This window comes from Rhagoletis pomonella, unplaced genomic scaffold (assembly GCF_013731165.1).
Source record: "Rhagoletis pomonella isolate Grant_MI unplaced genomic scaffold, Rhpom_1.0 Rhpom_scaffold_00001, whole genome shotgun sequence".
Taxonomy (NCBI): Eukaryota; Metazoa; Arthropoda; class Insecta; order Diptera; family Tephritidae; genus Rhagoletis; species Rhagoletis pomonella.
Genome location: NW_023458555.1, coordinates 17,845,952 through 17,860,091, shown reverse-complemented (window position 1 = coordinate 17,860,091; position 14,140 = coordinate 17,845,952). Strand labels below are relative to the sequence as shown.

The 14,140-nt window shown below is 33.2% G+C and overlaps 1 protein-coding gene across 2 annotated transcripts in view; it reads left to right on the top strand.

The window, feature by feature from the left end:
- The window catches only part of LOC118740190, an 89,742-nt gene that overhangs the window by 70,527 nt on the left and 5,075 nt on the right, over positions 1–14,140 (top strand). The gene's annotated exons all lie outside the window — the stretch shown is intronic.

The following is a 14,140-nucleotide window of genomic DNA, read 5'->3' as shown; positions in this document are numbered from 1 at the left end:
ATGTAAATAACAATTGTTGAATGAATTTCGAGTGTGCCAATAAAAATCGTTAAAATATCTTAAGTTATTAAAATTAAAAAAAATCGTAGAATTTCAAAAATTACAAAATAGCTGTAACAGATTTCCTGCATGCTGTAATTTTTTTCTATTTGGTGGCACACTCTTGAAACTTCAAAGATATGTTGTATTTGATGCCAAAGTCCTGTGCCTCTAATATGAACATCACATTTGAAAACTTCCCAAAGTTATTAAAAAAACATTATAATTTTTTAGAGCGACAGTGAAAAAGTTAATAATTTCGCCATATGTATTTTCGCCTGAAGAAACGTTTTAAGGCTAAAATTGTTCAAAGACTTGATTTGTTTTTTATTTTACTTAATTTTGGAACTCTATTGATTGAAATCAATGTAGGAAGAATGAAGAAAGCTATTCTTTTACGCCGAGAGAAGGGAGTGATACTCGTGAGATTTGTTCATATACGCTTTGTATCGAGTTTGCTACCAGTTGATTAAGGGTTTAGCATACCTTTGGGCTCTAAATGGTGTTGCTCGCTTAGGATATAGATGATTTTTTTGGAGAAAGCATACATACAAAACAAAGGCATCCACAAAAATTTCAAATTTAAATAAATTTTGTAACTATTTTCATTTTTGTATTCGTATTCTTTTTCGTACTTGCATTCGCATGCCTCTTCGTCTATATTTCTCTGCTGTCTTAAGCTCTACCCAGAATTACAAAGCGGTCGGCGGTAAGTGAACAGCTTTATAGTGCCGTCAGAGTAAACAAATTTTAAATAAATAAATATTTTTTCGGTACGTGCGTGTATGTAGTTTTGCTGGAAACTAAAACTGATGAAAAGATTGCCAAACTTGTGAAAATAATAAAAATTACTACAATCAACATTGTTCCGTCCCTGCTGGGCGGTAAAAATAGAAATAAATTTAAATCAACCCAAAAACGTCGGCGGTAAAAACGCTACCGCCGCAATTATGAGCCATTCCCTATGCCGTTGAGAGGTTAAATTTTGTACGCGGTTAACCGACGTCCGCTGCAATTCAGGGCAGAGCTTTAGTAAACTTCTACCATCTTTACTTCAAATAAATTATTAAAGAATATACCCGTAACTTATCGCATTTACGCATCCATTTTTGCACTTATATATGTATGTATGTTAATATCGAAATAATGAGAGAAGAAAAGTCGAATCGATTTATTCCCTCCTAATGTCTGTCTGCATTCTGTCTTTGTGTCTAGCAAAGCTATTAAAGTGTTCAGCCATTTTGATTGGAATCCTTTGAAGTCTCAGTCAATGATTTTGATTCCAATCAATTTACAGTGAGTGCCTTAGCACGAGTAATGACAATAGCAATAATATAAATGGAGACGTACACAAAGCAATATGTTCACAATTGCGTAGACGATCTTCTTTCAATGGAAGATGATACATATGTATGTATGTACATTAGACCGTAGCAGCTTACAAGCAAGCAAAAAGTTCGCCGCACTTAAAGCTGGTCTAAAGTTGTTTTGCAAGGTAATTACGGAAAACAATTTTTGTTTGGCCAAACCTAGGTTCAGTTTTCTATATTTTGCGGTGACAACTAAATTCAGCAATACAATTTTTTACTATGTATAGTTCCACTGGAATAATCTAAAAACTCCCTTAGCAAAAGTTGAATGGTTTTTAACGAACTTTACTTTGCTGATATTAGTGTGGTACTTTAGGGTAGTAGGTACTGGGATTTGGTGGGTGACTACTAGAGCGGGGTAATTGAGTTCAATGAACTTAGGAATCGAAAAATTTTGTCTTCTAACTTTAAAATCCGACTATAAATGCCGAAGATATGAAAACAAATTAAAAAACGAGACCCAATGTGCGTAAAAAATTTTATTTTTTTCGAAATTGTCTTGCACAAATACTTTAAGGTTCAGTGGTGTATGGCGAACTTTTTTCTGGTACGTTCTAATGTATCTACTTGTACGCATGCTACAATTTCTAACAAATTTGACTTTTTAGGCGAAAATATTATCGTCGAATATGCTAAATTTGAAGTGAAAGTGAAGAACATTTAAAAGCCATTAAAACTGTCTGTTGTTGCTTATCGAAAGTCTAACATAATTCAATATTGCAGTCTGAGACTCACAAAGCGATAAAGTGATAAGGCTGTGGCAATTCATTTACACAACTCCTTCCTCTCTACTGTATTAAGAATTTTGAAATTCTAGTTCCTTATTTCGGATTTCTACAAGTCGAGCTTCGCACTTTAAAGAAGTGAAACATGGAATAAAGTAAAACAGTGAGTAAATAGCCTACGCTACTACAATGTACTTTTCACTTTACGCTTCCACTTAGACTAAGTAATGGCGAAATATCGATACCTAACCGGCAGAAAAACGTAAGCCAATTGGTTTGTGTTAGATCCTGTTTGACGGAAAAATCCATCCAGATGTGAAGGCTACCTTGGCAACTTTAATAAATTTTGCTTTTAGTTTTTAGATTTTATTGTTTTAAAAGAATTCTCTTTTTAGTTTCACATAATTTTTGGACACCTATTTATTTATTCTTTCTTTCTTATTTTTTAAACTTAATTTCGTTTTAATTGTAGATCTTGTCTAGTAAGAAACATTTTTTCTGATTAATTAAATTTTGCGGAATTTCTTTTGATTCGTTTGAATTATTGATTAAATATTGTTTTGATTTTGATGAAATTTTTTTATATATTTTTTAATTAATTTTCTTTTAATTATTACTTTTTATAGTTGTAATAAGATAATTTTTCTTTAATTTTACTTAGGTTTTAAAAATAGACAACTTTTTTATTTTAAAATTTTTTTATTTTTAAATAAAATTTTCGTTTAATTTTTAGTTTTTATTGTTATAGTAATCATTTAGTTTTTATGAAATTCCTTAATCTTTTTGATTATACTTAAGTTTTTTCTTTTTTGAATTAAATTTTTTTAACTTTTAGATATAATTTTTTAATTTAATTTTAGAAAGATATTTTTTTAACTATTTTAAATGCAATATTATTTTTATTTTTAGTTTTTATTAAAAAGAAAAATATATGTATATATTTTTATTTAATTTAATATTTAGAACACTTATTGCGAAAGGACCAGCAAAATAACGCGTAAGCAGACCTTTCAATAAGGCATCCACACATAAGTGCGATTCAGTCAGCGCGAATCTGTACCGACGAAAATCACAACAATGTCGACCACAGTTTTTAATTAACAGCCACACACTTATGCGAAACAATTTAAGGTATCCACACACCTACGCGATTCTGTCGCTGCGAATCCGTTCCGACAAAAATTACAACAATGCCGACCATAGTTTTAAATGAGGAACAACACACTTGTACGATTTTGTTGCAGCGATTTATTCGAACATTCACAGTTCATCTTTTCATCCTGCCGAAATCGCAAACTGCCGCGTTTTCAGAACGAAAAAGGGCAATAGAAGGATTTTACAAGATTAAAACAAAATTGAACCTTAGAAACCAAAAAAAGGATTGATGTAGAAAAGTTCAGAATTCTATTTCTGTTGAAAAATATTTTTATTTTTTTGTCTATAAATTGAAAGTTTTTTTTTACTGCGATAAATCGCACATGCGTGTGTGCTTCCTTGCGCTTTCGAAACAGTAACGTCTGTAGCATCAAAAACGGTGCGAATTCGTTGCGACAGAATCGCACTGGTGTGTGGATTCCTTTAGTCTTTTAAAAGACAGAAAAGAGCTTTTAAGATACTTGCCTGAATTAACAACTGTTTTACGTAAGACTTTTGTCTTTTGAAAGACTGTCAATTGAAAATGGAGTGTAACAAAGAGTATCTCATCAGACCTCCTGAAATCAAATATATGCCCAACAGACCCGCTATTAAAAAAATAAGAACATAATTTCTTTGCAATATTATGAAGAAAATTTAACTCCACTTACTGAATTGCATTCACTTGGTCTGTTTAAGTAATTGCTGTTAAGTGCTTTTTCAATACCCTATATTTTTTTTATTTACCTTTTTTTAACTATCAGCTACACTCAACTCCTTCAATTCAATCGCTTTACTAGCAACCGAAAATTCTCAAACAATTTCTCATAAAAACTGCTGTGAATGAGTGAGGTTGCAATTATTTCTGCTGCGGCAGCATGGCTACAACCGAAACCAACAGCGGCAGCAGTGGAACTGGACAATTAATAAATAAAATGGACTCGAAGAATGTAACCAATTCGTGTAATAGCAAAAGTAGCAACAACAATAACAAAAGTCACGGCAAAATAACAAATACAGAGGATGACAACAACAAAAATTTAAAAACGCATACACATACATACATATAAATATGTACATACATATGTATGTATATAATTGCTGTTGAGTGTTAAAATGTTTAATGGCTGAAGTGTGTTGAGTGCTGAGTTTTGAGTGCTGAATAGCTGAGTTGTTGAGTAGCAATGCCCCAAATGTACCGTCCGCAGCTGCATAAATGCCTGCGCATCTTGAGCCAGTGTAAGAGCTGAACAGCAGTGGGTAGCAATGGATACATCTATGTATGTAAATATGTATCACTTGTATGCTGGTATGTTTGTAGTAATGCAAGTAGCATTAAAGTTGAATCCCGAGGCCAAGAACGGCACTTGGCTAATAACTGTACGCTCGCAAATTTAATTGCCTTTTGTGAATTTAATTTCGCTTGGAATTAATGTCAGCACAAATATACATATATTTTTATGTTTCAAAGTGCAAAAATTTACGTACGCGCACAGTACGTAATAAAATTTATGCGCCCGTTTGCAGCAAAAATGTGAAGATAGGTTGTGTTTTCGAAGGCGTACGGAGAGTGAAACTCTTTTTTTTTTTTAATGGAAATAAGGGAAATATTCTGGCCTGCCATCAAATCAAAGTCAACTGGATTTTTGCAAGGGCATATTCAGTGTCCGCATTAATATAATGCAAAACCAAATCGTAATCGGGGCCGGCTGTAGCTTACTGCGGAAATTTATGTTATTTTTATAGAATAATTCATAAACTAAATATCCAAGTACAGTTAGGGTTTCAGCACAAAACTAAGGTTACACAAATAACTGCTAGTACAAAACTAAGAAAACTGCACCGAATGCCGTGCGAGGCATTTGAGATAGGCTTTGCGGGGCATATGCTGCTGATGGAATTAGTACTCATAATAGAGAGGTAAGCCACCCTAAGTACTTTCGAATTAAATAAAAGAAATATAACAGGTCACATGAAGGTCCTCTTGAAATTCACAATTAATTGCATAATGCACATGAGGAGCGCAGTAGCTCCAAAACTAGTAATTTCTAGGAATTTTATGGTAGATACCTATTGCGAACCGGTCATCCACAGTAGTACAGAAAACCCCTACATCAGACCAGGAGATAAAGTTTGGTACACTGATGAACTAACAGCAATCTACGAAGCTGCTAGATGGTTGATCGATTCTCCTGCTAATCTACAAGCAGTAACTATCAAAACACTTAATTGTGACAAATCTTCATCGAAGATTGTCATGGAATGTAGACGTACTCTAAATGAGCAGGCAAGGAGTTACTTTACTCAATTTGTATGGGTACCAGGTCATAGCGGGAAACTGTGTTGCGGACGAGCTGGCTCGGAAGGGAACCCTATTGCCTGCGATCGGTACCGCTCGTAATGCGGGTATTCCGCTATCATCCTGTAAACTCTGGCTGCAGAATAACTTTATCGAACGGGCAAATGTAAGATGGTCCGCCGAGCCCATGTGCAGGATAGCGATACCCATCTGGCCTAAGCTGAATAAGCGTAGATCTCGCCCTCTCCTCCGTTTGGAGCGACCAATGCTCCGCTGCCAGGATGGGTTTGCAGCCAAACGATTACTGTCGTAGCTGCCGCGATGAGGAGAAAATCGAGAGCGTGGAGCATTACCTGTGCCACTGTCTCGCTTTGGCAAGAGCTCGTCGACGCTCGCTCCTTCGCTATTCTTTCGAGAGCCTGGCTGAACTGGATTCAGCCAGTATCTACGATTTTGTGCGCCTCATCAGAGATACAAATTGGTTTAATTTCTGAGGTAGGAGAAGAGACGCTAGGAGTCTTAAATATGGTATCACAATGGGCCCATAGAGGCCTAAGTGTGCCCTTTTCCTGTACGGGTGAGCGCAGCCAGGATAACCTAACCTAATCCCGAAAAATCTCGAAATAATAAGCATAAGGAAAACTCTCTCTAATCATTATGTAAAATCTCGCGAAAATTAAAAATAAAACATGAAAAATTCCAATTATACCTAAAAACCTCCCGGAAAAAATTTAAAAATTACGACTAATTTAATTTTGTGATCGATACTTTACGCTCATTAGTCCCTTAAATTGCAAACCTAATATGTCCTTAGGATCATTTTTGACCATGTGAAACTTAGCGTTTTTTTTTTAGATTAAACAAAATATTTAGAGCTGATTTATTGATAATTGTTTAGTATTTGTCATTTGTTTTTCTTCACATTTAACGATATTAGAGGTTTGTTGTGCTGGTATTTGCCCAGAAATTTGTTGCACATTCCACGTTTGGCGGATTGTTGGTTTGCACTAATGTCATACTGCCATAAGAAGTATCGTCCAAGTTGATTTGTGCTGGCTCGAGTTGGTTGTGAGATGCTGGCACCAGTGATATATGTTTGTTCATTGAACTTTGCGGAATTGCTTCTACGGGAAATTATTTCTCCTTAATTCCAACGAAAATTGAAAGCTCTTCTGTTTTGTAAGAATAGGGTCATTTATGATGCTTGGGAGCAATTGGTAACAACAGTCAAAAAAATATTCCAGTTACAACGCAAAATTTCATGGTGTCCAAAATTTAAAATTTTTAGCAGAAAAAAATAAAGTAAAAAAATGGATTGATCGGCCAAGGCAAGTGAGAAAATAAGTTTAAAAATTTTCAAAGAATAAATTTTGACCCTAAGGACTAATGAGGATTAAAATCGAAATGAAAAAAACAACAGAATTCGCTTTGAAAAAATAAATAAAGCAAAAATTACACTGCAGAGAATTTCTCAAGTTTTTAATGAAAAAACACCCAAATTTAAATAAGAAAAAAATCAAAAAAATAATAAATCATTTGTATTTTTTTCTTTTGTATTAAAGCTACCAACGATGAAAATCGATGGATAAATAAACAAGTTGTGAATGGTCAAATGAAAATGCGGAATAATTTTTTTTAGCAAATAGGAGAAGTCCTCGTGCGTACTTGGGCATGGCGTATGAGTAACATTTTTCATGTCGAAGTTTTTTTTTCATTCGGAATGAAACTTAAGTAAAACAAAAATATCTTTGGAAAATTACCCGATCTAGAAAAATAGTGTACAGATACGCAATCCACGATCGACAGTTAAGTTTACGTAGATAGGCGGTTTTTGTGTTATTCTAGCGTCCCTACAGTGTTATCGGTATTTCTTGCCCAATGTGATGAAAAATTTTAAGATCATTATTAAAAAAAATTCTGTATAATGATACTAAATTCTTTATATGTCTTCGAAGAAGAAAATTTTTTTTACCATGGCTTTTTAATTACAAAAAAAAAAGAAAATTGCTGTTACTTTGAATATTAGCTAAAAAAAAGGTCCGATTGAAATACGTCATGCCAAACGAAAATAAGTTTCTACCGATTCGTTTCGTTCATTTGAGTGCTAATAAAAGTACAAAAGTTAAGACTAATGATCTTCTGGCAACCGACCAAGATTTACGATTTCAGTTAAGCAATAACTACTAATTTCTAAGTTATTTGCATGGCATTTTCATTTTAAAGCAATCCGAATGGGAATGATTATTTCAACTACTTAAGTGTTACGTATACGCCATGTTGAAATTCTCTACAATTTGAAATATTCGAATACCGCATCAAATAAAATATATTTGTAGTAGTATTAGCTAATTATACATATAAATTTCTTTGACTCTTTAGATGTTAAATTATACAAATAAATTTTAAAGCTCTTAAAAATTATTATTATACCACTTACCACTTATATGTACTCACTATTACCCAATGGCATCCCAAGTGCTATTACCAACAATAATATGCCCATAAACTATTTTCTTTAAGTTGTGCCATTTCGTAAAACTTTTACAAAACTAAACTGGGCATAAAAAAGTTAAAAAGCGTAAAATATATGCAAAATGAGTAACGCGATAACACTCTGCACTGCCACATACTTACTTAATGTGATTGAAAGTTACAAACTGCAATTCATATCAATTGAAATGTTAGTGTATGTGTGTGTGTGCGTATATATCTGAATGATCGAATGAATCGAACAAATGTACGAGCGAACGAATGGGTTAAATTTGCAAATCATTTCCGCTCAAACGCGCCGTTAACTTCTTACCAAATGGCAAATGAAAAGAATATCAATAAAGAAAGAAAGAAAGACGAAAAAAAAACACTACGAAAACTATCATAAGTTGGGTTTTGCAACAATTTGCAATGATAATAAAATAATATTTCCATTGTGACAAACAGCAGCAAATGAGGAAGGAAAAATATAGAAAAATCATATTTTCTACAATATTTTTCTATGCTTTGGAGTGGCAGAAATTTTTGGGTGAGAAAGCAAACTACAAGCGATTTCCTATTATACGCACAACACACATACATATGTACATATATATCTATTGGGGAAAACATTTGACACAATGGTTAAAGTTCGTTGAAGTTGAAGAAGAAGAAGATGTGGTGCCTGCTGAACAAGTACAAATGTAAGTATTTTTGTGCAGTTGATTAGAGTGGGTCGAAAGACGAGGCGTGGGGAAGGGACTAATTAACTTAGCGAGTGTGAGAAGATTAGTTTGCTGCATGACTACCGACATACAGAGTTGGGATTCTAAATAAACCGCTGGGGGAAATGTTTTAAGAAAACTACATACCTAGTCGATAAGGAAGACTAAAAATAAGTTTTTTAACTACTATTAACACTTATGGTGTGGATCATCTAAGGTTGTTGAATGATATACATACATACAAAGTGTTGCAGAGGCTTGTAGTTTGAAAATATTTTGAAGAGGATTGCCGCCTGATTTAAAAATCTTAAAAACCGAAATAAATTAAATTATATAAAAGCTATAGTTGTGAAAGTTGGAACATTCAGAATATTTTTGAGGTTATTTGAAACAGGGTTGCCATCTGTTTGAAAATTAAATTCGAATTACTAAATAAGTTAAATGAATTATTAAATGATGGGTATCCACCGAATTGAGTTTAAAAAGGCTTTATTTATAAACTAGATTCACAAGCCTTGCCACGTGTTTAAAAAACTTAATTCATCACTTAATTGGAATATGTTTCACAGCATTACGAATAAAATTTAAGAAGTTTTCAAACGAACACACTTTTGATCAGTGTTGCCACCTGTTTGAAAAGTCGAATTTTTTTTTTGAGAGGTTCATCAGATCTGCACCATTCTTTTGAATTGCAAAAATTAGAGCTTGGCCCGTAGACCTTCAGTAAGGCTTTACTTTTTTGGCCCTACAGGGTGATTTGCCGAATTGCGGAAGTGAAAACCCGATACCATGCGAGACCTCTCTCACTTAGCAACGGCTGGATTTAGATAAATTTCGTACACGGATCGACTCTTAAATTCAAAAATCAGAAAAGACAGCCACGGGAAATTAAAAAATAAATATATATGCACATATTTATTAGTTTCCTATATTATATTAATTCGTTTCCTAAGAGACAAAAATTAAGATAGAAAAAAAATTTGTTTTAATACATTTTTTTTTAAGAAAACAATTTGATTGCTCCAAATATTTAGTGCTCATATCCTTTAGTTTATGAGAAAAATTTAAATAGGGTTGGTACATTAAAAAAGTAGGTTTCATTCCATAAGTATATCTAACATTTTTTGAAGAAAAATACATTAAATTTTTCATAGAGTTCCCGAGAAAGTATAACATTTTCTCTTATATCTACCTAAAAATATTCTATTTGAGCCTCTTATATTTAGTTTTTGGGTGGAGAGGGACAAAATCAACCATCGCAGTTCTAAAAAAAAAAAAACAGAAAAGCCCACATGTTTTTGATAGAGTTGTAGCAGTAGATACACTTTCTCCTTTTCTTTCTAAAGTGAAATAAATAAATGAGTGAGAATTTTTAAAAAGCGTAGAACCAGGGATTATATTTATAAGAACAAGTTGTTGCTCGTTTTTATAGAAAAACCTTAGTTTTTGAATAGGGTTGCCACAAATACATACATAAGTGGTTCACAGATTTTAAGAGAAAAAAAAAATAGAATAGAAGCAGTGATATAAATAAGATTTATTATAAACCACAAAATTAAAGAAAAACAGTCGTAATGTTTTTTTATAGAGTTGCCAAAAGGTATAAAGAAAGAGTAAAATTGCAGAGTTGCCACAATAAAATACCTCAAAGATACTGACTGATAGATAGACTGATATTCCGCCATTTTTTTTTTAAATTTCCTTGGGAAAAAATATTGCACATACCTTTAAGAGAGAAAATTTTAGTTTTTTGGCCTTAAGAATGAACATTTAATTCATTTCAATATTGGAACGAAAACAAACAAATTTCGAAAGATTTTGAGCGGTATTTTTTTTATATCTTGCTTCAGATATTTTAGCCAAGAAATAAATAAAACTGTTGGAAAAGGCTTTCTTTTATTTACGAAAAAAAAAACTAGAATGACTTTGCTCGCAACTAAAATCCATCACATTAAATTCTAAAATATACATTAATGGGAGGCTCTCAGTAATTTGTATCTATACATAGTATAAAAGAATGGCAAGATTTTTTGTACGCGCTAATCTCGAAAACTACTGCACGGATTTTGACGATATTTTCTCTAATACACTCTGTATCGAGAGTGACCTTTTTTTACTGAGAATTTTAATAGGGCTGAAACCTGTATAAAAAATTATAAGATCCGCACCGTTCGTTGGATCACAAAAAGTGAAGTGTCAAATGAAAGCGATTGGCCTCTAGAAAAGCACTAATGTCTTATCTTTTAATAGGGTTGCCACTTGTTAAGAAAATTACTACATATATTCAATTCTAATAAGCGTAGGCATCAGTTCTGCACCGTCACTGTTAGCCTCTAGATGTGTAGGTAATAATGTATTATTTTTCCGAGTAGGGTTACCACCTGTTTAACAAATATAAGATCTTCACCGTTCGTTGGATTACAAAAAATGAGGTATCAGATATATATTTATTTTTTTATGAGTAGGATTGGCACCTGTTAAGGAAATTACTTTCTTCAATCTTAATAAGCGAAGTTATCAGTTCTGCACAAACCAAAATACTTAGCCTCTTGAAGTGCAACAATGTATTATTTTTTTGAGTAGCGTTGCCACCTATGAAAAAATTATAGATCTTCACTGTTCGTTGGATAACAAATGAAATGGCAGGGCCTTCGCATGTATAAAAACTTTATTTTTTAAGTAGGGTTTCCACCTATTTAAAATTGCTATCTTATACTTACGTAGTATAAAGCAAAGCCAAGATTACTTGACCACGCTAATCTCGAAAACTACTGAACGCATTTGGATAAGATTTTATTTTATATATTCTGTATCGATAGGGATATTTTCTTTAGTGCTTAAGCCATAAAACTTATAAGATCCTTGCGTGTCTTATAATTGAACATCCGAAACTTAACGTAACTTAATGCCACGCCGAAATCTGTTTCATTTTGATTCTCTAAGTTCTACGTTCCGTTAAGTTAAGTTAAGGTGCCATAATCAGGCTTGAATGTGTTTTTTTTAGTAGGGTTGCCGTTTTTTTAATTATAAGATCTTGCATTTTTTTGTTTAATTATAAGCATTTTTTTGTTTAATAATAAGGCATTGCCACCTATTTAAAAATAACCACATTTTTATTACTTATATACATCAGATTTTCACAGCTCATTAAATTAAAAAAAGCCAGTGAAAGGATATGATCTTCAGATATACAATAAGCTTTAATTCTCTTTAGTGGGGTTGCCACTTATTTAAGAATTCCCACCTTACATATGGGCATTCCCATGGTGGCGCACGTGACAGTCGTACGATTTCAATGTGATACAAAAAAGGAATACCATTTGTTTTCTTTAACTTTTTTGGGCCACTGTATAGTACATAATTAGCTCTATCTTTAACCGAAAAATGAAATCAATCGAACTGCTTGGTCCTGAAATATAAGCATTTAAAGAGAGGTTCGTTACGTGACAAAAAATGGAAGTTAATTTTTTCTTTTCTTACAAAATCGCAAAACACTGCGAATTGTGGAAGGCTATTTTCATGAAACTTATTTTAATATGATTTGGAGCAATTCTAGTTGTTTTTAGAGTTTTTTGAATTAATGCAAATTGTTTCAATTCTCATTTACAACTCCAAGTGTGAAACGTGACGAGACGTGGCGTCACGTGACATAAATTTCCATCGTTATATTTTTGTTCATATTGCTTTTAAATGAATTTTCAACGCAAATAAAACATGTATTTTATGTAGAATATACTTTATATTTTGACTTCAGCGCCAATTCAGGGTCAATTTATTAGAAATCTATGATTTATTATGTTTCAACAACATAAGTCAAATTCGAACCAAATCGGACCATAAATACGGTTTTTCGAAATATCTCGACCTTGGCACCACCTAGGAAGACCATTTTATGCAAACATGATTCTACTTACATAGCCAGCAGACAAATCGGCACGTAAATACGTTAGATATAAAACTTTTATTTTTTTTGTCGTGGTGGACCTTCCGCTGGAAACACCCATATGATACTTGAAGGCATTTTTTAATTATTACATCAGATTTGCGCAGTTCGTTCATTTAAAAAAAATTAGTTCTCAAGGGAAAAGGATTAGCTTTCAGATGTGCAATAAGGTTTTATATTTTCGAAGAAGCTTGCCACCTGTATGAAAAATTATAAGATGTGGGCTGTTCGTTGGACTAAATAGTGAGTCGTTAAATGAGAGGCCTTGGTCTCCAGATGTGCACTAAGGTTTTATATTTTTTTTTTTTGGGTTGCCACCTGCTGAGTATATGTACTTACTTATGTACACATTCAGCGCGTGGCGAAGCCTCGCGCATACGAAGCCGGCTAGTATAATATATTTCTAATATTTTAAAGTATCCCAAGCTCAAGGCAATAGAAAAGTTCAAACCACCCTTATAATCAATTATGTATGTATGTATATGTCAGCATGCCTCTCACTTGCAGTCTATCTTTCGAAGTCATAATTTTTCTTTTATCTAAGAACGCGTTAAAAACATAAATGTCACATAGTTCCTATGATTTCTTGTATATTCATAACCACACCCACATACATAGGCATTTGTTTGTATACATTTGTGTGGGTGATTGAATGGTGTTTGCTTGGTTGTGTGTTTGTGCTACCCATGTGAGTATTTGTGCAAATATTCATAAGCAAGTGCGGCTACAACTCACCCATATGCAGATATATGTACAACAACTATGAGTCTGCGTTTGCTGTTAGCTGACGAGGCGTGGAAGTGGGAGTGCCAGTGGCCGTCGAGCGAGATTTTTATTGTTGTTATAGTAAGTAAAAAAAAAAAATGTTTTTTCCGCTTGTGTATTTAACAACGCTTGCGTTTGAAGTGTGGTCTTTTGAGGCGTTTTGTGGTAAGCACCACGACGCATTGTTTTGTTGTCGAATTTTTAGATACGCAGACTCATTCATAAATAAAAAGTTACGCCTAGCTCCACATTGAATCACACATCGAAATGTATTGATGTATATGTATGTACGATTGTGTGTAGTACTTTTTTGTAAGCCCTGTGAGCTATACCATCAGTGTAAATTTCCCAGAAGCCGCCAACTAATTTTTACTGTCCTCTAACACAAGGATGGTTTTTAAACTTCAGCTTTACAAAGTTCTACGAGCTGAGAGCTGGATACTCCAATGTTATGTGTTCAATTGTTTCTTCGAAATTGCTAAGTACTTCTTCATCTTATTAATTGGAGCTATAACTGTCTAAATGATTTTGGCCGAATTTTTATATCGTAGCGGGGGATGAGTTCATGAGCGCAATCGAAGAGCTCGTAAAATTTATCTTTGCTCGTGTTACTGATTAAAACATGCAAGTTGACAATTTACCAATACAGGCTTTATTCATCCGCTTATCTG